Source organism: Callospermophilus lateralis, chromosome 6 (assembly GCF_048772815.1).
Source record: "Callospermophilus lateralis isolate mCalLat2 chromosome 6, mCalLat2.hap1, whole genome shotgun sequence".
Lineage (NCBI taxonomy): Eukaryota > Metazoa > Chordata > Mammalia > Rodentia > Sciuridae > Callospermophilus > Callospermophilus lateralis.
In genome coordinates, this window is record NC_135310.1 from 160375862 (window position 1) to 160401416 (window position 25555).

A 25555-nucleotide genomic window follows, 5' to 3' on the forward strand; every position below is an offset into this window, starting at 1 on the left:
GGCACCAGTACGGGGGGTGGGGGGGGGTGGGGGGGTGGGGGGGTGAAGAGCTGACTACTCCTAGCTGCTCTAGTGCTCTCCTATCGCTGGAGACCAGAACCTGTGGGGAGGACAGCTCAGGGAGGGACAGGTCCACCCGGGGGTGTGGCAGAAACACTTGGCGTCCAGAATACAGGAAATGAGGCCCCTGGATTTGCAGGTCTGTATCTCACCTTTCAAGCTCCGCCCTACAGGATAGAGGACCTCCTTTTATGGGGGTGGAGCTGTGGGAAAGGAGGAAGGGGAGGAGCTTAGAGGAGCAGGGGTGAGGGGTGGACAGAAGGAGTGACGGGAGAGAACTGGTGGACCAGACTCAGGCCTGTGCATAGCCTCTGGCCCTGCTCCTCTCTGCGCAGCCTCCTGATGGGCCCTGGCCTGGGGTCAGACCTGACTCACCTTGTTGACTGCACAGGTTTCCCATGCTCTTCTTGTTGCTGTAGACCCTTCTTCTGTGACATCGCCACATTATAGACACTTTTCAGCCTCGTGCCTCCTCAGTCCTCACCTGTGTCCAAGCTCCACACACGCCTTTGGTCAGCGTCAGTCACCACCCATTTCCAGCTGTGCCAGTTCCCACAGGCTGCCTGTCCTGAGGGTGCCCTGAAGGCTGCACCGTGGTGCTCGGTGCCCCCTGGGATAACCACGCCTGCTCCTGGTCCCCTGAGCAGGCTCCTGCGAGTGGCTTGTCTTGCCAAAGGCCTGCAATTGTGTCCAGGTGCCGCCTTCCATTTCCACTGTGTCTCCAGCTCCCAGAGTGAGCCTTGCCCAGGGTCCTTGCCTAATAAAGAAGTCTGTGTAATTGCTGAATTTACCTTTCTTTATCACAATTACTGAGAGTGAAACCAAACAGGAAAGGAACCTGGGTGGGGATGCAGCTGGCCAGAGCAGAGCCATTGTATGTGGTCCCAGGACAGCAGCGGGCGGGGGCTGCTCCCTGAGGGTCCAACTGCCTACAAAAGCCACTGTGCCCAGTGCTTCCTCCTCTCGTCCCTGTTCGGGTGGTGGCTCCACTTCTACTACCATAAGGGTAACTGGCCCTGAGGCTGGGAAGGAAAGCCACCTCTCCAAGTAAATCAGCATTTTCCAAAGAGGAAGAATGCTTGGGAAATTTTTATGGCTTGTGCCTTGTTATTATTATTTTTTTTAAAGCACGATGATCTGTGGAAACTGTTGCCCCAGGGAGGCTCGGCGTGTGAAGCCCTGGTGGTTCCAGGAGATGCGCACCTTCTTCCCTGCCCCAGGGAGGACTAGGAACAGAGGCTCTGATCTGAACGTCACTCACCCAGCCTGCTGCCCAAAGGGGCAGATGTGAATCTCTGAAGGTTCACCAAATGTGAGAAATCATCTCATTCCATTTGCACCACATTCCGTTTCACATGGTTAATCTAAATTTTCAATACCTGTGAACTTCAATGAGGATCATGCCCAAGAACCAGTCATTGTCGCTCAGGTAGAAACTCTGAAAACCAGACAGAATTTCACCACATTCACTGAACTTCAAGCTAAATGCAACCGGATCTACCCCTTTACCCACCTTGTCACTTTCCCGGCCCCACTCCATTTGTTTTCCTCCTGGCTTTGACATTCTCCTGCTGATTTGGGAGTAAACACCCGAGGAATAATATATACATAATCACATTTCCACACATGCATAACTAGATTATTTTTAAAAGAATCTACATGGGCTTATAAACCTGGAGACCACAGAAGTTTTGCTCTGGGAATTGTTCAAGAGGAAAATACAATAGAAGTTTAGGATTGGAAGAGACTGTCGATGTTTACTCCAATCCCTCCTTTGAAGAGGTGAGGACACTAAGACAGAAGGAATGAAGTGATTTGGTTAAATCACATAGTATGTGCCAGACAGGCCAGCATCCAAAGGCAGGTGTCCTTGCCATCACTGTGCAAGACAAACTGCACTGAGGGTCCTGCAGGGCACAGAGGACAGATTAAGGTAGTGCAGGCTCCGGGGCTCCAGGAACCTCCTTGGACACATAGCCCAGGCAGTACACATTGGCTCAGGAGACTCTCGGGCCCAGCAAGGGACCCAAGAAGCAAAGGGCCACCCATGCTTCCTTCGACCTACACCAGGGTCTGCACCTGGGGAACCAGAAAAACACGGGCTCTGCTTGAGTCCATTTTCTTTTGGGGACTGGGGGTTAGGAATTGAACTCTGGGGCACGCAATCACCGAGCCACATCCCCAGCCTTTTTTTTTTTTTTGTATTTTTTAAATTTAGAGACAGGGTCTCCCCAAGTTGCCTAACACTTTGCTGTTGCTGAGGCTGGCTTTGGACTCTTGATCCTTTTGCCAAGCTGCTGGGATTACAGGCGTGTGCCACCACGCCTGGCTTTGAGTCCATTTTCTGCTACTATAATAAATACCTGAGACCAGGCAACTTATAAAGAATAGCAGTTTATGTGGCTGTTGGTTCTGGAGCCTGGGAAGTCCCAGAGCATGGCTCCAGTATCTGGTGAGGGCGACATGCTGTATTAAATGAGGGTGAAGCAGAGCGCTTGATTTTTTAGCAAAATCACTCCCCATGAGAGCCGATCAATCCATTAATCCCTGAATGCATTAATCCACTCATAAGGGCAGACTTCTTATGTCCTGATCTCCTCTCGAATTCCATTAACACATGACCTTGGGACTAGGGAATGTGACTTAGAGGCAGAGTGCTTGTCTACCATGTATGAGGCCCTGGGCTCCATCCTCAGCACTGCCTCCCAGAAATACAGCTTTGTGGACCTTAAGGGTCACTAAGGGTCAAGTTCAAACCATGGCAGGCTCCTCCCTCCATCGATCCCAGACCTGGAGCACCCCGAGTTCTCCTTTGTTGGTCCCGTACTCAAACACTACTTCAGCCGCTTGCCCCACACGGTTCTCCTCCCAGGAGAACATTCGTCTCTGGTTTAAAAGCATTCATTCATGTTGAACTTGAACTTTTAAATTCAGAGAAAAACATAGTCCAAACGTCTTTTAAAATACTTAGGAAACTTGAGCAATTGCACTGCTGGTTTAATAAGTAAGGAACATCCTAAAATGTATCTGTAAAACTTACCCAGAGTAGGAGCTCGGGTTGTGGCTCAGCGGTAGGGCACTTGCCTAGCATGTGTGAGGGACTAGGTTTGATCCTCAGCACCACGTAAAATAAAGGTCCAACTACAACCAAACATATACATACACACACACTATATTTATATATATATACTACATATATTATATATAATATATATTCTGTACATATATATTATAAATAAATAAAATAAAGGTCCAACTACAACCAAACATATACACACACACACACACACACTATATTTGTATATATATACTACATATATTATATATGATATATATTCTGTACATATATATTATAAATAAATAAAATAAAGGTCCAACTACAACCAAACATATACATACACACACACACACACTATATTTGTATATATATACTACATATATTATATATGATATATATTCTGTACATATATATTATAAATAAATAAAATAAAGGTCCAACTACAACCAAATATATACATACACACACACACACACTATATTTATATATATATACTACATATATTATATATAATATATATTCTGTATAAATATATATTATATATACTATACTATATATATATACTATATTAAATATATATATATATGTTTATATCTTACCCAGAATAGACCAGGCTGCCACAGGAACCCCCCCTCTGAGATTAAAAAAAAGAAAAGGATCTTGGATTTTAATCAATCTCTGACTCCTTTTCCTTCCCTTTCCCCCAGATGTTCAAGGAAAATGTCCCCAGGGCCCAGGACTGAGCTGGTGGTGGATTCTTAGGGGACACCATGTCCTTGGCCCCGTGATGCACTCCCAGCCTCTCTGTGGGCCTCCCCGTCAGGAAGAACTTCTGTGATAAGCTGAGACCTGCCAGTCTTTCCTCTTCAGGGGCACATCTGTCAGAACTGCTGCTCTGGACAGGAACAGGAAGATGACCAGTCTCACAGCTGTGACCCTACCTCCCAGTCTTCTGAAGCGGGAATTGTCCTCACCAGTGTGGGCCTTAGTCACATGAGGCTGTCAGTGAAACTAGGATTCAGCAGTACCCAGGAGCCCTCTTGCACCTCCACAGGTAACTGACCAAAGGATGACAAGATCTGATTTTCCTTTTAAAACAGAAACGGTTGTTCCTTCGCACCACTGAAGATCAGGCTAAGAGTGAAACACACTGAAATGATAACTGACTTCATTCCACAAGACGATGTGCCAGCTCTGACGACATGTTGGGGCAGGTGTCTGCCTCCGTGTAACAGTCTCTGTGAGTGAACTGAGCTCAGACTTCAGTTCAAGAGAGAAAAGGACTCAGGACCTCCCTCTCCCTGGCCAACAGCAGTCCCTCCTGGCCCTGGGCACAGCTCAGCTCAGTCTCTTCTGTCCCCATGCAGCACATCGGCCTCCTGCAGTCGCCCTCGGGAGAGCACAGTTGCCAACCCACCTCCAGCTTCACTCACTCCCCCCCATTCTATCATCTAACAATGTGCATGATGTGTTTCCTGAAAACACATGAGAACTTAGCTTAAAATTGAAAATATCCCCAAATCTCATCACATGCAGCAAAAATACCCGGGGGGTGACGAATAACTTGTGTACATTGATGCAGCAGGAATGGAAGCCCTTTATTGTAGGACCCCAGGGATATTTATACATTCCACACAGCTTATTAACATAAACTAGATACAGCAGTCAACCAATCAGGAATCTCCACACTTAATGGCTCGCTTTGGTTACTTCACAAACCACTCCCTCTGGCATTTTGCCAGGCGCCATGCAGACTTGTTTACAGACTCTAACATTTCTTGGCAAAATACCAGGTGCCATCCTGACTTGTTTACAGACCTTAACAGAACATTGCTAAGATTTGGATTTATCCTCCTTTAAAAAAAAAAAAAAAAGAAAAAGAAAGAAACCTAAGCCAGGCACAGTGGTGCATGCCGGTAATGCCAGGGATTCGGAAGACTAAAGCAGGAGGATAGCAGGTTTGAGGCCAGCCTCAGAAACTTAGCAAGGCCCTAAGCAACTTAGAGACCCTGTCTCATAATAAAAAATAAAAAGGGCTGGGGATGTGGCTCCATAATTAAGCACTCCTGAGTTCAATCCCAGGTACCGAAACAAAAACAAAAACAAAAAACTCTTCTAAATTTCAACGGACTTTAATTGCCCATTGGGAATGAATTTCACAGCAGTGTGAATGCTTCCTGGTGTAGATGTGGTAGCTACACGAGACACAGAAGGAGATTTAAGAAGGCCATATGAATTGGTGGAAGATGAGTGACAGAAACTGAAAGGCAGACTGGCCCATTTTGATGCCTCCTTTTAAGATTGGGGGTCCTTATTTTTAAGCCATGTGACAAAGAGGTAGATGTCACTCAAGTCTGTTCTTGCCTTCTCCCCTATGGCGAGGTCTCCCAGATTTTGGATGGAAGCATGGTCATTGGGAATACAGCCAACATGTCCCCACCACCCTAGCATATAGGTGTGTCCACAGACTGCGCTGGTGGGTGGAATGTGGAAGGCAAGAGAGCCAGGCAGACACCTGGGCTCCCTTCTGTGCGTTCTGGGCTTGTCCTGTGGACTCCTCTTAGATATGGCCATGTTAGCAACAGGCCAACACTGAGATGGCCCCTGACAGTTTCACCAGCAGAGTCTTCTTGGTATTTCCATAAGAGAAATATGTTTCTTTTTACCTCACTCAAGCCACAGTTATTTTGAAACTTTCTCAAATATATCTGGAGCTGTATTCTAACTAGTGCATCCCCAGTGATTCAGTGCCCTGGTAAGAGATTGAGAATGGCCAGGCTGGTCCGTTTTGGATGCATCTATTTAAAACAGTGTTTCTTATTGACTGGAATGCTTATGACCCTTTGCCAAGTTTTCCTGCTTCATGAAAGTAACTGATCTTGTCCCCAAATCCTCTGAGGGAGTCAGTTGTGGGAACTGAGCAACAATAATCTGTCCCAGAAGTCTGGCTGGCTGACGCAGATAGTGCTTTAGAGTATTGCTATTCATGTTGGCTCTGGGCCTGCCTGCTAGACTCTTGAGCCTCACCCCAGGTCTCCTGAGTCAGAAACCCTATTTAAACTACATCCCCAGGCGATTCATAAGCATTTTGAAGTTTGAGGATAGAGAAGGGTGCTTCAAATGTTTAGCATTTACTTGGGGTAGAAGATCTCAGCGAAAATAATAACTATCATTAGGGTTTCCAAGCATAGGATTAAGGACTTGGCATATACTATCCCATATACCTAAAAAATAGCCTACATTTTTACAAATGCAGCACCTGGAGTTCAAAGAGATTAACTTGGTCAATGTCACACAGTAAGTGGCAGATATATATATGTGTATGTAAATATATGTGTGAATGAATATATATTCATTCTCATGTATCTCAAATTCCAATTCTTTCTCTCTCATTACCATGTGGTGGGTCCATTCATGCAAAACAACTTCGTGAATACAAAGGGGAAAGGCAGAGTACCTCCAGGTCAATGAATCTTTTCATGAAGCTGCCTGTATTAGTCAGGGTTCTCTAGAGGACAGAATCAGCAGGAAGTGTAATTACAAAAGGGGGACTTATGAGGTTGGTTTATGCGGCCAGAAGCTGGATAGTCCACAATGGTCTTCTGCAGGCTGGAGAGCGGGAAGAACCAGTAGCTGTGCCGTCTAAAAGGCTGAAGCCACAGAACAAGAGAAATACACGGTGCTACCCTAGTTCAAGATCAAAGGCTTCTGGAGAATCTGCCTTGGAGAGTGAAAGAATTGAGAGTCCGGTATCCTCTGACCATGGCAGCAGCAATCAAGAACCTGTTCAATAATGGAGCTTGTGTCTGCTGCTGCTTCCTTGTTCCTACAACTTTATGCCATTCAAGCCATCATCCTATTGCACAGTGCTGCCCACACTTAGGGGGCTCTCCATTTCAGTTGGCTATCGCACATGCCAATCATTCCTAGACACACCCTTATAGACAGGCCAAAAACCTCTTAATCCTCAGCATCTCTTAATCCAATCGAGTTGACAATTCAAATTAACCATTATGCTGCCATTTCTTCCTCTTCTGGGGATTTCACTTTTTTTTTTTTTTTTAAAGTCTTAAAATTACCTCGGTTCATTCTTTACCCCATGATGACATTAAGCGTTGCTGGATGCCTGGAACTCAGAAAGGTTACTACATCCTTGAGATGAGTGTTTATTTTCACAAAATGCACACAAGCTCTTCCCGTATGGTCACTCCACTGCAATGATCAGATTTGAACACTCTCTGGGGACTATTGCCATCCTGTCTCTGCCTCTTCAGGCTCCAGGGAAGACCTTCCTTTGGCTGTGGTCATCTCCAGGTTTCACAGGCTGACGCCTCAGGTGGGTGCCTGCACACACTCATTTTGCACGTCCATTGTAAACTGTTTTCACTGCTCTGCTCCCTGTTTTACACATATTTCGGACTGGAGCCCCGCATCACTGTAGGCTTGGATACTGTTTTCCATGTGAATTCACCTTCATTCTTAAGAGAAATAGTGAGACTTTCCCTAAAGCTAGCCCCTAAAGCAATGGCCTCTGACCTGGATCCCCGTCACCTGGGGGGAGTGTGGGGCCCTAGGAAACGCAGTTGCCAGGTGTGCTCCCCGGGTATTCGATTTGGTGGGGAAGATGTGTGTTCCAGACCTCTCCCGGGGAAAGCCGCCTCCTAGGGACCGCCGGACGCCGGAGGTCCCCTTAGTCGGTGGCAGCGCCAGTCTCCGTGGTAGCGCCGTGCTAAGTCGCTGGTTTTCAAGCCTCAGGGCCGCGCAGAGGGCGGCGTCAGTTGGGCAGGGGGGTGGCCCGAGGATTGGCATCTAAGCAGCCCCCTAGAAACTCGAGCGTGATTTAAGGACTGAGCGTGGCGTCCCGTCGTCGGAACTCGCAGGGACTCTGGAAGGTTGCCCGAGAGCCTGCGGCCCCGGGTGAGTGGGTCTGTCTGCAGCTGGGGCGCGGTTCCCGGCCAGCGGTCAGCCACCTTCCACCCTCGCCGAACTGACCGCCGACGCGGACCGCGCTGGAAGCAGGCCGCCGCCGACCCCACGGTGTTTAGGAGCCTGCGGCGGTGGGCGCTGGTGTGGGGCGCCCCCTGCCCGGGCTCGGGACGCACAGAACCGCTCGCCGTTTCTGCGGCGTCGGGTTGGCACTTTACACTTTCAAAGCGCGGGATCCGCGGCCGCACTCCCAGCCGGAGAAGCAGCCTCGTCCCGTGGCCCTCGCCCGGCGGGCACCGGGGCGATTGGGCACCGCCGGCCCGGTTCGGGTCGGTCTGGGAAGTAGCGGTTTTGCTTTTAAGGGAAGCATTACAGAATTTTAAGAAAAAGAGGAAAAGTGAGTTCTAGGATTGAGTACGTTTCAGCAGAGACAGAAGTAAGTCGCGAAGAGCCGCTGCAGCAGTGTCAGGATGGCCGAGCGGTCTAAGGCGCTGCGTTCAGGTCGCAGTCTCCCCTGGAGGCGTGGGTTCGAATCCCACTCCTGACAACTCCGTTTTCTTACTTTCTCTTAGAAAAGCATTATAATCTTTTTTTTTCCCGTTTATTTCTTTGTTTTTGACTATTCAAACTCTGGAATTAAAGTACCCTGAGCTTGGAAGAGAACTCAACAACTAGTTTTAATCTCATCTTTGTTCCCCTTAGTCTCTCCTCTTCAGTTCCAGGCCTGTTACCATCACTGGGTCCTGGGGCCCTTTTGCTTTATTTACAGCTTCCTCTCTGGGTCTCACCCCGACCCACCCCACTTCCCAAGGCCGATGAGTGATCACTGGAAAAGCCATCGCTTTCCTTCCAAAGCTTTTGCAGAAGATGTATTAATTGGTTTGGAAACGAGCACTTTTTTTTTTCTTATAATAAACATTTATTTGACCAACTCCTTATAGACTCTAAAATCAAACAATTTGTTACTTAAAGAACAGAAAGAATACCCCCCCCATCAAAGCCTACTCCATAACTGAAGTACCCTAAACCTATGAACCATGTTGCTAAAAGAAAGGGGGAAAGAGATGTTTACTAAACTCCACAGGAAGACTATAAATCTGGCAATGGTTGAGTACACATCAGACCACACTCAAAGAGTACTAACCAGTCTCAAATTTTAACTGAGAATTTAAACTTAATATGCATTTCCCTCTTAGAAAGGCTCAGAAAATTATGATCTATTAACTATGCAATGATGCTAGTTACATTATGTAAAATGATATGATGAAGAAAAAATAGTAGACAATTTGAATTTCCTAACCAATAAGTAAATTACTAGCTGTAAACAAGAACTTTTAAAAGTCATTCTTTAGCTTTCATTTACAACATTTAGGACTGGAATCTTCAGAATTTTCTAGTATCTTGAACATCCCTGTCTTCTCTTTAATCGGTCCTGAGGCCTTCATTTGATTAATGAGATCACTTGGATCTAACAACAACTCAAGATCTTTATCACTAATGATCTTTTCTCTTGATCCTTTGACTTCCCTTTCATAATCTCTAGATTTTAATAACTCCTTTAATTCCTTGGGATCTAAGAAATTCTTAGATTGATTTAATTCAGATTGACTACCTTTGAAATGATTTTTGTGAACGATCAACTTTTCCAGTTTTCTTTTAGCAACTGCTCTTTCCACAATTTTCTGATCAATAGTATTTGCTGTAAAAAGCGATATACAACAACTGGCTTTGTCTGACCAGTTCTATGACATCGCTCCTGGGCCTGAATATCAGACTGGGGTCTCCAATCACTATCATAAATGATAACTGTAACTGCTGCCGTCAGATCAATGCCCAGGCCACCAGCTGCTGTACTCACCAAGAAGCTAACCACATCTGGACCTGTGTTGAAATTGTGCAAATTTCCCCCTGTCTCAGAATAAGACATGGACCCATCAACCTGCTGAAGTTGAGATTTCTAAGTTGGCAGTAATCCATCCAAATGTCCAACATTCTTGTCATTTGTGAAAAAAGCAGCATCTTGTGACTTTTTTTTTTTTTTTTTTTTTTTTTTTTTTTAGTTCTGGCACATTCTATTCAACATTAAGAGTTTCCCAGAATTTGTTACTAATTCTTCATCAATCTTAAACTCTTGTGTAACGGGGTCTATAGGATATTCAGTCAGATATGGATGATTACTATATCCTGCAGCTTCAGAATTAACTTCAGATTCTATAGGGATATTCACTTCCACCAAGCTTCTTTCTCTGTCCACCTCTGGCTGCATTTGACTGGTCAGTTTTTCCAATTCATTAGGAAAATTATCTATCGTGCTGTAATTTACTGATTTTTCTAATTTGCCGTTTGGGTCCTCTAGTAGGACTTAGCTCAACTGTTTCTTTCTCACTGTCTCCAAACATATTAGCAATTGTGCGATTCACTATTGCTGTGTAAAAGACTTCTTGTTTCTTCAAAAGCGGTGCATAAACAATTACTTCTTGTTTAAGAGGAACTTCAAGAGCAACATCAGTTTTTAGTTTTCTCAGTAAGAAAGGGGTGAGAATCTGGTGCAGCATATACAATACATTTTGTTCTCTTTCTTTGGCTGTAATGTCTTCATCGGTTTCAGAAAGATTAGTGATGTCAAACGAAGACTCAAAGCTTGTCAAGCCATCAAATATATCTGACAACAAAAAGTTTAGCAATGACCAAACTTCTGCAATCGGAGAGCTAGATTAGAGGATACATGCATTTTTAATCTTCATAATTCACAATGTATTATAGATGTCATTCTATTTTACTTCATTCCTTGGGCACCATGATTTGAACCATGTCCTATGCACATCTAGCCCAAGTCCAGACCAAGTGCTTTTAATTGCTGCATAGAGGTCAGCTGTGAGTTGGCCTGCCCCCCCCCCATGGCTCACAGTTGGGTTTCACCTGTAGCCACTATAAAGCACATCTTCCTACGTATTCCATTACCAAGCTGTGCAAGAATTTGAGATATGGCAGGAACAAATTGCAGGTGAAAAGAGTTTGAAAATCCACTAATTTTACACCAATTTCAGAATATGGCCGAGAGCCATGAGTGAAAAGCCCATAAGCCAAAAAGGAGATAAAAGCGTGGAGAGAGGCGTATTATTTGCAGCAAGTAAGTAGAGGGTTCGAGATAATTTGCAAAGTAGTGCTTTCTCCGCACAAAGAAAGTGAGGGACTTTCATTGGGGAAACCTCTAGATATTCATATAGGTAAGATTCCTCGTCTCATATAGAGGTTTGCCTCACAAAAAGGTTGGCAAACTCAGTTCAAGATCCTAAGCCCACATGAAAGAAGGGGAGGGGGAACATTTCTGAGCATAGAATTTAGTCCTCATGAGTTTCTCCAAGGAGCCTTATCTGAAACAAAAAGAAAAACAACTTTGTAGCAGGTTTTCTAACAGTTTATTAAAGGGATAGCAGCTTTCCACAAATAAGTATATAGGATCCTGCCCCTGGAAGTATGTGCCTTTTCTGATAGCTATCAGGAACAGGACCCAAGGAGCATGCTTTAAATATGCAGCTCATATTTAGTGAAGTCTCCAGAAATATTCCCCAAATTCAAATTTCTGACATCCAACTTACTCATCTTGAACATTAATAGCTACAATTACAAACATGCATATTCATTGTTCCTATTTTGAACTTATTGCAAACCCCCAAATAATCAAAAACCTCAAGGGACTGGAATTTCTCTTCACTCTTCCCTTTTCCAAAGGAAATTTAACCAGGAGGTCAAAGCAGGAGGATTGCAAATTTGAGACCAGCCTCAGCATCCTAGGATGTCCTAAGCAAGTTAGTGAGACCCTATCTAAAAATAAAAAGGGCTGTGAATGTAGGATGTAACTCAATGGTGGTAGAGCACCCCTGGGTTCAATCCTCAACACACACACACACAAAAAAAAAAAAAAAAAAAAAAGAAAGAAAGAAAAGAAAATTTAATCTACTACCAGGTTTCATAGGCAAAATATATGGCGAATCTGTTTTATGATCATTAATATTCAAAATTGGCCTGTCCTCTCCTTTTTTTTTCTTTTCTGGAATTCCTCAAAATTCAGATCCATACACTGAAAGAAAAGTGAATTGGTATGTTTTAGATTGTCATCAACCAGACAGGAAAAGAACGAAGGAATGGAGATTTCCCCTTGTCACCTGACTGGACACCAGTCACTCCATTTCTGCCCACACCAACATTCTGGTTGAACGAATGGGATTCTGAGTCTCCACTTTGGCCTTGTCAGCATAAGAGAAAGGAGGACATGAACCCCCAGGGTGATACCGAGAAGCACTTAGAGGATGAGGGCAGCCCCTGGGTCCAATCCAATTCAGGCTGCTGGGCTCAGCCAGAGGCTCTGCCACTTCACAGTCTCTCAGGCAAGTGACTCTTCACCCTTGTGTTAGGTGCCCTCCTCTTTAACATGGAGAACATAATTGAATCTTGCCTCATAAATGTGCTGTGAGGATTGCCTGACTTGGTACATAAAAAGTACTTGTACAAATGCCAGCCAAATATAAGTGCCTGAGAAGGGGTAATTTTATTTTGTCATAAATGAAGTACTCTTTTGTATTAGAACTGCCAAAGAAACAGAACCAATATCTATCATCTGTTGCGAGACGGAGATGGGGAGAGATGTCCTATAAAGAACTGGCTTACACTGGTATGGAGGGTGAGAAAGTCCAGGATTTGTCCTCTGCAAGCTGGGACTAAGAAGGCAGGTGGTGTAGCAGAGTTCCTGTAGGAAGGCCTGAGAACCGGGGAAGAGAGGCAGGAAGGGATGGAGACAGGTGGGTGAGGGCATGGAGAGGGGCAGGTTACTCTTCCTCCACAGGCATTCATTCTATTCAGGCTCCCCAGAGACTGGATGAAGCCCAGAACAGCGGGGGTTGGGGGAGGGCAATCTAGTTTATTGAGGCCACTGATTCAAATGCTAATCCCATCTGGAAAACCCTCACAGATAAACCCTGAAACAATATTTAATCTGGGGACCCTGGTACCCTTCAACCTGGCGCGAAATTAAACATCACGCTGCTGTTGGCCAGGCCTGTACCCAGCACAGGAACAGCCCCCAGGAGGAGACCAGCTGGTACAGTGGCAGATGCAGAGCAAAGAGATGAAAGTTGCTGCCCAGGACAGGATAGGGCACTGGGTCCCTTCTAGCTCCATCTGCCGTAGCAGAACCTCAGCAGCCCAGCTCAGGGCCCTGTCAACCACAAGTTGTAAATTCAGATGCCATCTGCAGTGCTCTGGTAATGCATGGTCTTTTTAAAGGAAAGCATGAAACACTTGGCACTTACCAACTGTCAAATCTGTCTGACTGCAGGTGAGGATGCCTAAGGGCCTGTGGTCATCTCCAGACAATGAAAAGTTGGAAGACTTGAGCACATCCCTTCCTAATGGCCTCCACTTATCTGAACTGGGCATCCACTTAGCTGTACTCCGTGGCTTCTTGCCACAGCATCTATTCCCCCCTGCACAGCCTACTTTCTTGCCCTGCTAAGTTCTGCATCTCTCTCATGGCTCAGTCGGGTTGTAATTTCTTCCACGAAGTCTTCTCCACCTCCTTCCACCTGTATCCAGTTTGTATGAAGTGTCCAAATGCAGTTTATGCATTTGGAAAGTCCCTGTACTGTGAGTGGCACCACATTCCACTCTCCTACAATCAACACTGAGTTCTCTGATCCCCACACCAGCCTCCTTAGGACAGAACTCATATCCCATGTGTGAGGAACAAGATGCCCGTCACATAACAGGCCCTCAACAGGTAGCAGCTGAGTGGATAAACAGACATCTGATTGCAAACCCTTGACACTTCTGCACACGAATCGCTTTCATGGTTTATCAATATTTGAAGAGTCAGGAAGACTTATGGGCTTTTGGGAAAGAGAGTGAGACACCTCAACTGGAATATTCTTTAACTTCTGTAGCCAGTACCACTACCTCAATGGCAGAGACCATGCAATGTGTTGAGAGAGACTTGTCTGGAAGCATCCCTAAACAGACCCTGGAGCCTAGAGCCTGTCAGAGATAAACAAGAATAATGAGGACTTCCAATAAAGGAACAAAGAAATTGTTTGGGAACAAAGAATAAGATGCATCCAGGACACATAATCACAGACCAGCATGGCCTCTGGTATGCATGGAGAACAAGGGAAAGGTCGGAGATTTTATTCGAACAGAGAAATCTATACAGATGTTTATAAAAGAAAGTTCATTGGCACTTTGGGTGCTTGAGGGAGCCAATGAACTCTGATTGGCATGTAGCAGCAGCTACTAAGTGAAGCCAATCTTAAAGTCATAGTAGGTAGTTTTCTTGACAGTTGCTAAGAAGAAGAATATAGTGTTAAGGATAAGGCAAGCTGTTTGGCTATATTGGCCCAGCAGAGCAGTTCCTGAACAATCTTTTACTATCTGATAGTTTCTCCAATGGTCTCTGAGCTCTCTTTTTGATGGGTATGACAAGAAATTTATTTCCACAAGCCCAAAGTATCAGGCGGTGGAACAAAGGCGGGCTTGGTAACAAGGCAAAGCCATGGTGCAGTTTGATATCTGCATCAGTGACCTGTGTTCTTATTTGAGGGAGGTCTGAGGCCTGAGTCTGGAATAAAGGATTTCATAAGCAGAAGAAAGACTTAGTGAAAAAGAGATTCTGGGGCTGTATCTCAGTGGCAGAGTGCTCGCCACATAAAAATAAACATGCTTTCCATTAAAAAAAGAGAGTCTGCCTTTCCACTTACAAGGAAAGTGGCCTGATGCTTACAAGGAAAAGTGGAAATTAAGCTGCAGGGTGGGAGCAGAAATTCTCCCCCAAAGTAAAGTTGCTTCCTGAATCATTCCTAAAGTATTGAGACACTTTGTTTCCACAGATTGGACAGGCGATTGATTATATCTCAATCCTTGATAATCCACATAAAAAACGTGCTCTGAAGGCAAAAGCCAGGGTAGTGCAACTTCCTTTGCCAGGTGTTGGGGGCTGGCCTTTGGCAGAGGAGCAGAGAGCTGCCCACTTTCTCAGTGAACTTCCATTTCTGTCGTGTGCTTCTTTGTGAAGAGTCTCTGTTAAGAGTCAAACCGACTTCTTTTCCTCTCTTCCTTTCTCTCTCTCTCTCTCTCTCTCTCTCTCTGTCTGGAGGAGGAGCCTCGGTACTAGGCCTCCTTCATATCTGCCCCTTCTGGTGTGTGTGTGTGTGTGTGTGTGTGTGTGTGTGTGTGTGGCTCTGTGATAGACAATCAAGTGGATGCTTCTCTTGGACACGTTTTCTAAAGTCACAGTGACAAGTACTCGTTTTCGCTTTGATTTCTCCTTTTCAGGAAATTCAGGACACAGTACAACCTTCCAAAATGGGTACTCTCAGCGTGTTTAGGGGGGCTATGGGTTGTCACAGCTGCAGCGACCTCAGCAGTAGACATACCGGTCATTGCAAAGCTTGACTTTTATAAATAACTTTTTTTTTTTTTTTTTTTTTTTTTTTTTTTTGCAGATGAGGAGTGCCTCAGTCTGGGAATTCCCCAGGAATGCAACTAGAATAATCAGAGGTTACGATGTCGCTGGTAGATTAAATTTGGTGGCTTTCCTTTCTGCTTTCCCTGCTTCCTTTTGTATTTGCTAAATAGAAATCATATGTGGAATAAAAGTGTCGTAAAGCCCAGAAACGCAGAAAATGGTTCTAAAACAACAACAACTACAAGTTCACTTTGCCTCTTTTCTTTTGGTAAAAACTAGACACCATCCCCAGATGCACACAAAACACTTGGGTGGGTGGGAAACGAGGTGCAGGAACTCACAGCCGTCCCTCGCCCTGGTTTCTGAAGGCGAGAACAGCGCAAAAGGAGAGGCCCCGCTGGGATTCGAACCCAGGATCTCCTGTTTACTAGACAGGCGCTTTAACCAGCTAAGCCACGGAGCCAGCACGCCCTCCGCGCTCCAGACTGGGAGGGAAAAGGGAGGCTCTCGCTCCTGCGCCGTCTCCCGCTTCCTAGGTCCGGGAGCCGCCCAGACCCGCCGGACCCAGCGCGGACCTGGCCTCCGCCGCCACCGGGGCGCGGCCTTCGCCCCTGGGCTGAAGGCCCTGCCTCCCCTCGCGCCCTCCGCGAGGTCAGGAGCCGGCCAGGTCCACTCACCCAGCGCCGAGCCGGCAACTGACCCGACCCGGCGGGAGCTGAGGACCCGCGACGACTCCGCGTGGCCACGGTCGTGGGTGCTGAGCGCTGCTGCCCGCCCGCGTCCTCCCTGCTCTGCGTCCACGGAAGGCCTCCCGGGCGTCCAGCTCGGGCCGCTCCGCGAGGCGCCCACAGCTCGGCCCTCGCCGCGGCCCCGGGGTGGCTTCCCGAGGGGAGGACGCGCTCGGCCGGCGGTGAGTGGGAGCGGACGCCCGAGGTCCCGGCCCTGCCCTAGATTCCTTGTCTTCATGGAAGGACTGAAGGTCCACCTGCTTCACGGAAGGACTGAGGGTCCACCGACTTCACGGAAGGACTGAGGGTCCACCGACTTCATCGTAGGACTGAGGGTCCACCGACTTCATCGTAGGACTGAGGGTCCACCGACTTCATGGAAGGACTGAGGGTCCACCTGCTTCATGGAAGGATTGAGGGTCCACCTGCTTCATGGAAGGACTGAGGGTCCACTGACTTCACGGAAGGACTGAGGGTCCACCGACTTCATTGAAGGACTGAGGGTCCACTGACTTCACGGAAGGACTGAAGGTCCACCTACTTCATCGTAGGACTGAGGGTCCACCGACTTCACGGAAGGACTGAAGGTCCACCTACTTCATCGTAGGACTGAGGGTCCACTGACTTCACGGAAGGACTGAAGGTCCACCTACTTCATCGTAGGACTGAGGGTCCACTGACTTCACGGAAGGACTGAAGGTCCACCTACTTCATCGTAGGACTGAGGGTCCACCTACTTCACGGAAGGACTGAAGGTCCACCTACTTCATCGTAGGACTGAAGGTCCACCTACTTCATGGAAGGACTGAGGGTCCACCTACTTCATGGAGGGGCTGAGGGTCCACCTACTTCATGGAGGGGCTGAGGGTCCACCGACCTCACGGAAGGACTGAGGGTCCACCGACTTCACGGAAGGACTGAGGGTCCACCGACTTCACGGAGGGGCTGAGGGTCCACCGACTTCACGGAGGGGCTGAGGGTCCACCGACTTCACGGAGGGGCTGAGGGTCCACCGACTTCACGGAGGGGCTGAGGGTCCACCGACTTCACGGAGGGACTGAGGGTCCACCGACTTCACGGAGGGACTGAGGGTCCACCTACTTCACGGAGGGACTGAGGGTCCACCTACTTCACGGAAGGACTGAAGGTCCACCTACTTCATCGTAGGACTGAGGGTCCACCTACTTCACGGAAGGACTGAAGGTCCACCTACTTCATCGTAGGACTGAGGGTCCACCGACTTCACGGAAGGACTGAGGGTCCATCGCCACCTTGGAAGGGCTGAGGGTCCACTAACAGCATGGTAAAGAGAGGCGCACCTAGGTGTTTAGCAGTCTATGATGGCCATCGGACATTAGGGGGCTTGCATTCTATGCGACCAGGAACAGGGCGATGACAGCCCAGCCACACCTTTGACCAGCCGTGGCAGGCCACCAGACAGCACCGGCAAATAGAATGTGGTTTGGGTTTTCCTCTGACAGACAGCTGAAGACCTTAAGGAGCCAAATAAGTTGTTTAAACTGCAGAGCTAAGTCTTGGAAGAAAACTGAGTCCCAGTGATGCTTTTACAAAAATCTGGGTGTGAGCCCGACCTTCCATTCAGGTTCCACTGACCAGGAAGGACCATGAAAACCTCACATAGGCTCTGCTCCACACAAGACACTGGATAGGTGCAGGCCCTGTGTCACAGGTTGCGCACAGTGAGGTCAAGAAACAGCAGGGGCAGACAGTGCTGCCTGCTGGATACCTGGGAGCAAATCAGAAATAACAGGACAGGGAGCATAGAGGAGAGTCCACCACTGTGCTAGTTTATGTGTCAACTTGATTAGGCCATAAACACTGATCCCGATGTTTCTCTGAAGGTGTTTTGTGAATGTGGTTAATAATTACAATCAAGTACCTTAAATAAAGGGGATTATTCTCAGTAATGTAGGTAGTCCTCATCTATTCAGTTGAAAGACTTTAAGAACAAAGTAGGCTTTTCTGAGGAAAAAAAAAATTCTGTTTCAAGGCTACAGCATCAGCTTCTGTCTGGGTGTTTCCAGCCTGTTGACCTTCTGTGTGTCAGACCCAGCAGAGCATGTAAGCCAATTCCTACCAATATGCGTGTATGTACTTAATACAGTATATGTGTTCGTGGATTTAATCTCCTACTGGTTCTGTTTTCTTCCAGACTGTTTTTCTGACTTACACAATCACTAAACAAAAGACTGAAAGTCTGAAATTTGGAGTTGGAACTGTCAAAAAAGCATACGCAGGAGAAGAGCAAGGTGAAACCATACCTTGCTATGGACCTGGCTGAGAAATTTGAGAAAGACCCTCAAAATCTGCAAAACAAAAGGAGGTTTCCATGGACAAATACTGAGAAAAGTGTGGACAGAACCTCCAGCCAGCTGGAGTAAGGCCATTTTGGAGATACAGGATGGGACCTCTGACTTTCAGAAATGTCCTGGACCCTGCCTCCCCATGCTAGGTCCGTGAGGAGGTAAAAGAGGACCCTGGGCAGACAGTTTGCTGTGTTTGGAGCACTGTTCTCCATGCTCCCAAGCCCCTCTTCAGAATAAAAATGTCTTGATTTTAAAGGGAAGACCATTGTGAAGTTGGATAAGAAAATAAATGTTTATTTTGAATAACTCATTACTGAAATTGCATGTTTTCTTCCATTAAGGATGTAGGAAACAAACCATAGTGGTGTTTCAGCCTTCATAGAAAACACAAGCATTTTCACACCAAAATTCAGTTGTTGCAAGCTTCTTAAAATATCACTTGTAGTCAACACTGCTTTTAAATTGTTTATCAGACCTCCCACACATGGGCTAGATATTTACATCTAGTACCTCAATAAAGGAGCACAGCATCATGGAGTAACCTTGTCGGAGACCAACTCCAACAGGGGGTCTCAGGAGACGAACGGATGGTGAGGAGTCGGCGAAAGAGGGGTGGAGAAACAACACAGACACCAAAGTGCAGGTGTTGATCCCAATCTTGTGAAGTTGATCATATATACTTTTCATTTTGGCAGGCTCTCAGTACTTTGTGATTACAAAACAGGAATCATTATTCAAAGAAACAAAATATTACCTAGCTACAATTGGAATAGAAGAATGTATCTTGGCTTATGCATAAGCAAGCATTTGTACTTTCAGTTCTCGTTTTGCTTTGAGCTGTTTCTGTTTAGTTAACTTTTAATAATAGTTACAAATGTCCCAAACTATTGGCCTATACCTTGACTATTCTTTCTTGACTTACTGACTGGAACCGGTGCCATGGTTATGGTAAGTGGTTAACTTGTTATTAATTTTAATCAAACAAGAGTAAGAGCACAAACCATTGTGCACAGGAACAAGAACAAGTTGCCCAGTACTAAGCACTAATCTGTCTTCTTAACATTAATTTTTCTTCTCTAGATTTTAATTTAATTTCTCAAAAACTTCCTTGACAGGAATACAGGGAGTTTTTCATTAGACAGTAACAATTTACACTCCCCAGCTGAATCATTGCATTCAGAGCAAACAGATCTATTCTTTAGAAGTAGTTGCATTAATTGGGAAAGTCATGTTTTTTCCTTCATACTCAATGGTCATATGAGAAGTCACAAGTATACTTACTAAAGGAATACAAAAACAAACCAGCCCATTCCCAGAAACAGACTGCGCTCCTCCAGAGGATGGACGCCTGGAGCCATCCACCTCAGTAGGGCCTTGCCCGAGTCAGGGGAGGGGCGCAGCATAACCTGAAGTACGCCGATGACATTTCAGCATAGCTGGTTCCTCCTGGAATGGTGTATGTGTACCCTTTTTTCCTTTATGTTTTAAAGGTTTTATTCCAAGCTGCAGTCCCACGTCACCGAACTGCCCCGGGGGTCTGCGAACAGAACCTGCCGAGCGGCGGGTCCAAGAGCAGGTCCACCCCGAGCTGCTGCAGAAAGGGCGCCCAAGGCGTTTCCGGGGGTGGCTGAGACCGCAGGGACTGGAGGCCGAGCCTGTCCTGCTTGGTGGCCTCCGCTCCCCTACGGCGCTCCCTGGGCCGGGGATGGATCCCTTCTCGGACCCACGGGAGGACCGGACCCTGCCCCGTCGCGCGGGCAGCGGTGGCGACGTTCCACTGAAGGTGACGGCCCCGAGCACTACGCAGGGAGAGGGCGCAGCTCAGTTCTGCTTAGGGATCTTTGAAAAAGAAAACTTTAAAGACCCATAAAGAGATTTTTTTTAAAAAAGGTCGAATCGGGCCGCCGACGCGGACTCGGGTTTCCCGGCCCGTCGTGTTCCCGGGCCTCCGCAGGCTCCGCGCTCCCTCCCCGCCTGGCGCTGTGCGGTCCGTCGCCTCCGCACCGTTTCCCCAGGGCGCAGGTGGCAGGTGTTCCTCTAGGAACCTGAGGCCCGGAGCCGCCGCGTCGGTTGAATGGAATGCACGGGTGGAGGGACGGTGGGCAGAGTGGACGTGGCTCGCGGCTCGCAGCCCTTCTAGGGTGGCGGCAAGAGGGGCCGGCGACCAAGCGCTGCGAGTCTGGGCCGTTGGCGGGCGCAGCGGTCGGCAGCAGCCAGACCGCGGCCTCGCTTCTAGGAAGGGGCGCGGCCGAGGAACCCAGCACGTGCGGGCCAGTGGCGCAATGGATAACGCGTCTGACTACGGATCAGAAGATTCCAGGTTCGACTCCTGGCTGGCTCGGGGTGTACGAGTTCCTTTTGCTCCTTCCTTCTCCGCACCCCCAGGGGGCGCCGAGGAGTAAAAGACCAACGCCAGGTCTAGGACGCGCGGCCAGTTGGTGGGCCCCTCGCTGGTAGAAACCTGACCTGGCCTACGGTGGGGAGGGGAGCGTCCAAGACGAGTCGCTAAAATATGAGGCCACATCCCCATCCTTAAAAAAATGTTTTATTTATATGAGAGAGGGAGAGGGACTGGGGTCCAGACTACGCCCTACTCGCTGGCGTTTGGGTCTTTTTGTGGAGCGAGAGAAGAACTGGGCTTCTTCTGCTTCCAGCGCCACCCTGCCCTACTCTCCTGCGCCGGTCTGCCGCTGGCTCGGCCGGTGACGGGAGCACGGCAGAACACGGGCGCAGAGGCAGGCCAGACAGCGCGTTTCCGTAGTGTAGTGGTTATCACGTTCGCCTCACACGCGAAAGGTCCCCGGTTCGAAACCGGGCGGAAACAGCGAAATGCCTTTTGGCGAATTCTTTTAATGTGTCTCACTCCACGCTCGGCTGGCCCGGGGCAGGAGGGCGCGGGCGAGCAGGAGTGGCCGCAGGTGGGCGCCTGGTGGTCCCCCAGCTCCCAGCCGGCATAGTGATGCCTCCAGCGCCACTGGACGTTTGAGGCGGGTAAGAGTTCACATTTACCTGAACCCTGGGAGAGTGCGCGTGTACCGGAACTGGGGGGGGGGGGCAGTGCACAGGTGCCTGAACTGGGGGGGAGAGTGCACGTGTACCTGAACTGGGGGTTGCAAGTGTAGCTAAAGGGGGGAGAGTGCACGCGCCCCCCCCTCTGTCCCCTTCCCTCTCTCCAACCCTATCACCCATAAGCATTCCTCCCCCACCCTCATTTATCTTCTTCCTGTTGGTTGTTGAGAGAGAGGGGTGAGGAGGAACTTGTGTAGAGATACAGCAGGAGTGGGAACCCTTTATTGTAGGACAGGAGGGTATTTATACATTCCACACAGCTTATTTTAATTAGCATAAACTAGACACAGCAGTCAACCCATAAGGAATCTCCACACTTAATGACTCAGTGGAGTTACTTCACAAACCACTCCCTCTGCAAAATGCCAGGCGCCATCCTGACTTTTTTACAGACCTTAACAATATGAGGCTTTTATTAAAGACCAGTAGCAGATGTCTCAAAATTGGAGTTACAAGACTACTAACTATATTTTCCTTTCTAATTGTGAATTGATAAAGATGTTAGTTTGTCATTTTATGTTGTCACTTTCCTCTATTAACTATTCTTGATCCATTCTATTTAGCAAACCACACTGACCCTGCCTTCTCTGCCACACAGGTCAGGACCTAAGAGGCTCTGCTCGGGAAGCTCAGAGTGGGTCAACATTGGTGTCCTATGTTGGACTGCAGAGCCCAAAATTTAACTCGGCTGGCTCCGCAGGAGTGGGAGAGCAGGGAAGATGGTACAGGGCCTCAAGGTGCAGGGAGCTCTAGCTGACAAATAAGCACCTGGAAGATGGGGGTTTGTATGTTAAAACCTGCCTCAGACTTAAGAAAACATACCCCTTCCTGACAGGTCTCCGATTCTCTTGCAATCAAGTCTCCAAGACTCTCCCGGTGTCACAACCCCAATCACCATGATAGTCCAACATCAAGACCCTCACAGAATCAGGTGAGGGCTATTCAAAGGGTAACCACTGATTAAGAAGTCAGGAAGTAGAGGCAAAACCAATTTCCTTGAAGACACTGGAAAGGTGGTGGGGGCATGGGGGGGTACTCCTAATAAAACTTGAAGACAGGAGGGGACAGCAGTCCCTGTCCCTTCTGAGAAGACCACCTCTCTCCTTTGGTAGGTATTCCCTTTCCCCTTTCTTATTCCTTCTAATAAACTAAGGCCGTTACATTCCCTCAGTTTCTTGGAAGGCCCGGCTACGCACCATCAACACTGTTGCCACACATGAAGGGATGGGCTTCCTGGAGCCTGTTGACACGCAAACAGCAAGCTGAAAACAGGAGCTGGTCAGGCAAGAAGTAGGGAGAGGTCTGATGGTAAGAGTAAGGGCATTTGCAATGTGGTCAATGTTTAATGAATGAGTTGTGAATCCGAAAATAATTAAAACGCATACACAAACCAGTATGTTAGGTTTTTTTAGTTTAATAATCTTAAAAGTGCCCATTGTTTACCAAATAACTTTGTGTCCAGTGTTTTCATGCATAATATTAGTCCCACAACCCCGTTTAACTTGATCTTTAGTGAAAAAGAGGCAAACAGAAATTAAGAAACTTGCCTTGAGGTCAAAATAAATTAGTAAAGTCCAGAATAAGTCCCAGATCTGTAACATCAGGACCTAGAAGTCTCCTCATGGTTGAAAAGTTTAAGGATTAGTGGTTTAAGTTCAACTGTGACCCATCCAAAACAATAATGGGGTGTTTCTGAGTAAATGAAGGAATGTCCAAGATGCCATCTAATGTAAGTATCGGCAGCCTTCTACAAGCTAAAGAGTTGTGCTTTCCAAGCAAGACAGGTAATGATAAAATGACACTACACCCCAGGGGATTTAGGATCTTAGCTTACCTTCGGCAATGCAAATCTTGAAGAGATATTGTTTCTGGACAAGGAAGTTAATAGGATTTTTTTAGACAGAAATATTCCTGGAGAAGTTGGGCTGCAGAAATGGTTTCCAATATTCTATAACGCAGACACTATAGTTGACAATTAGTAGAAATTTTCAAATAGCCAGTAGAGAGAACTTTGAATGTTCCCAACACCAAGAAAGGACAAACGTCTGAAATCAGAGCCATCGCTACCCCAGCTGATCACAGGCATGCATGTTGACACGGACTGAAATGCCACACCGTACCATACCTGCACGCTTACTAGTGTCAGTTAAAAATTACAAACACTGTAAAAGACACATATTCCTGAAACAGCGAAGGGCAAATCATAGGTCGGCCTCCCAACCTCCTTGCTCTTGCTAAGGTCCACTGGACTTCATCACAATACCGGTTCACCGCTACCCGGAAATCCGGGACACTGACGTGGGCCGGAGTGATTACGTCATGACGTTTCCGACTCTTCAACCTGAGCCCCAGCCCCGGGGGTGCTGAAAAGAGGGGGGTACGCATTGTCCTGAGTCCGCCCTCGTCCCGTTGCCTCCCTTCCTCCCCCGGGGCCAGCGACCACGCGGAGGCTCTCACGCCTCTAACCACCCTCCGCATCCCCTCGGATCGCGCCGCGATCTTCCAAAGCCTTCTCGCTGCCCGAGCGCGCAGCCAGAGCAGCCCAGCGCGCGCGCCCGCCCGGACTTCCGGCCGCTCTAGGATGCGCGGAGGTTGGCGCTCTCGGTGTCAGCTCGCGGGTCGCCGAGATCCCCTCAGCAGGACAGGCTGGTTCTGGGGGTCCAGAGCCCGCTGGGCTGCACGTGGCATCTCCCGAGCCGAGGCCTGATGGCTTGCTCGGCATCTTAAGTTTCAAGGGCTGGAGCCTTCCGACTGCAGAAGGAAGCCCATGGAGTCTTTTTAGAAATCATATTTTTAAGTCTCTAAAAAAATACCTAGGATTACAAAGAAAATCTAGTATATTACAAGTTATCAGTTAAAATAACTCGGGATCTAGTAACATGTGTGCGTCTTCATTGATGTGTTAGGTATCAAGCGCTTAGACCCGTCGTGACTGTTAGCTATTGGTAACAACCGTTTTGGAATACAAAAAGGTGTGGTTTTGTTGGTGAGAGAATCTTGGCAGTCTTTGCACTGTGTTTACTGTGGCTTGCGGCAACAGGCATAAGTGATGGAATGTCAGCTTCCTTCCTAGGTTGGAGGTGAATTCCCGCTGGGGCGGGTGCCTGTGCCTGTTATCCCAGAGACTTGGGAGGCTGAGGCAGGAAGATGGCAAGTGGGAGGCCCTGTCTCAAAAAAAAAAAAAAAAAAAAAAAAAAAAAAAGGTCTGGGGTTGTGGCTCAGTAGTAAAGTGCCCCTGGGTTAAATCCCCAGTACCAAAAAAAAAAAAAAAAAAAAAGGTAATTCCTGCCTGCCTGCCTCCAACTTCACCAACCCCCAGATTAGGAAACCCTGAGGTGCTCCCTTGCTTTTGGTTTCCTGGTGCTTGGGGTTGAACTCAGGGCCTGGGCCTTCTCAGCACTCACATTACCAATAAGCGATGCTCCAAGTCTCCATTTTTCTTTCTTATGTATTTATTTTTTGTTGTTGTTTATTAAAGGTTTGTTTGGTTGGTTGTAGATGGACACAGTATCTTTATTTAGAATTATGTGGTGCTGAGGATCAAACCCAGTACTTCACCTGTGAGGGGCAAGTGCTATACCACTAAGATATACAGCTGCTGGGAGCCACAGCCAATTAATATGATGCATGGCATTTTTGATTGAAAGGTGATGCCAGCTAGCCATTGAGATGATATGATTATGTTAAAAATTACATTCATATGGATACCGGACTCCTGCTGCGGGACTCCTGGAGAGTTCCCATTGGTTGGGAAAGCACAGTAGGAGGGAATTCCGGGGAGGCGCTTGCGCTGGAGTTCCGGAAAGGAGCAGCAGAACGCCGCGTGGGTGGATCGGGAAGCTTCCCGGGCGGACGTGTTATTGGCGGTTCTTTCAAATAAAGTTTGTTCCTGTTTGAGTGGCTCGTGATCTTGTGCCCAGCCAGACAGCGG

At 47.6% G+C, this 25555-nt stretch overlaps 4 non-coding genes and 1 pseudogene across 4 annotated transcripts; 3 read left to right on the plus strand and 2 right to left on the minus strand.

The window, feature by feature from the left end:
* Window positions 1-69: 69 nt before the first annotated feature.
* LOC143402224 (lymphoid-specific helicase-like) lies at window positions 70-24346 on the minus strand (annotated as a pseudogene).
* On the plus strand, window positions 8509-8591 carry Trnal-cag (transfer RNA leucine (anticodon CAG)). The gene has a single exon. It is a non-coding gene; the product is annotated as a tRNA-Leu (tRNA).
* Window positions 15890-15963, minus strand: Trnat-agu (transfer RNA threonine (anticodon AGU)). Its single transcript has one exon. It is a non-coding gene; the product is annotated as a tRNA-Thr (tRNA).
* Trnar-acg (transfer RNA arginine (anticodon ACG)) lies at window positions 20824-20896 on the plus strand. Its single transcript has one exon. It is a non-coding gene; the product is annotated as a tRNA-Arg (tRNA).
* Window positions 21307-21379, plus strand: Trnav-cac (transfer RNA valine (anticodon CAC)). The gene has a single exon. It is a non-coding gene; the product is annotated as a tRNA-Val (tRNA).
* Window positions 24347-25555: the final 1209 nt, after the last annotated feature.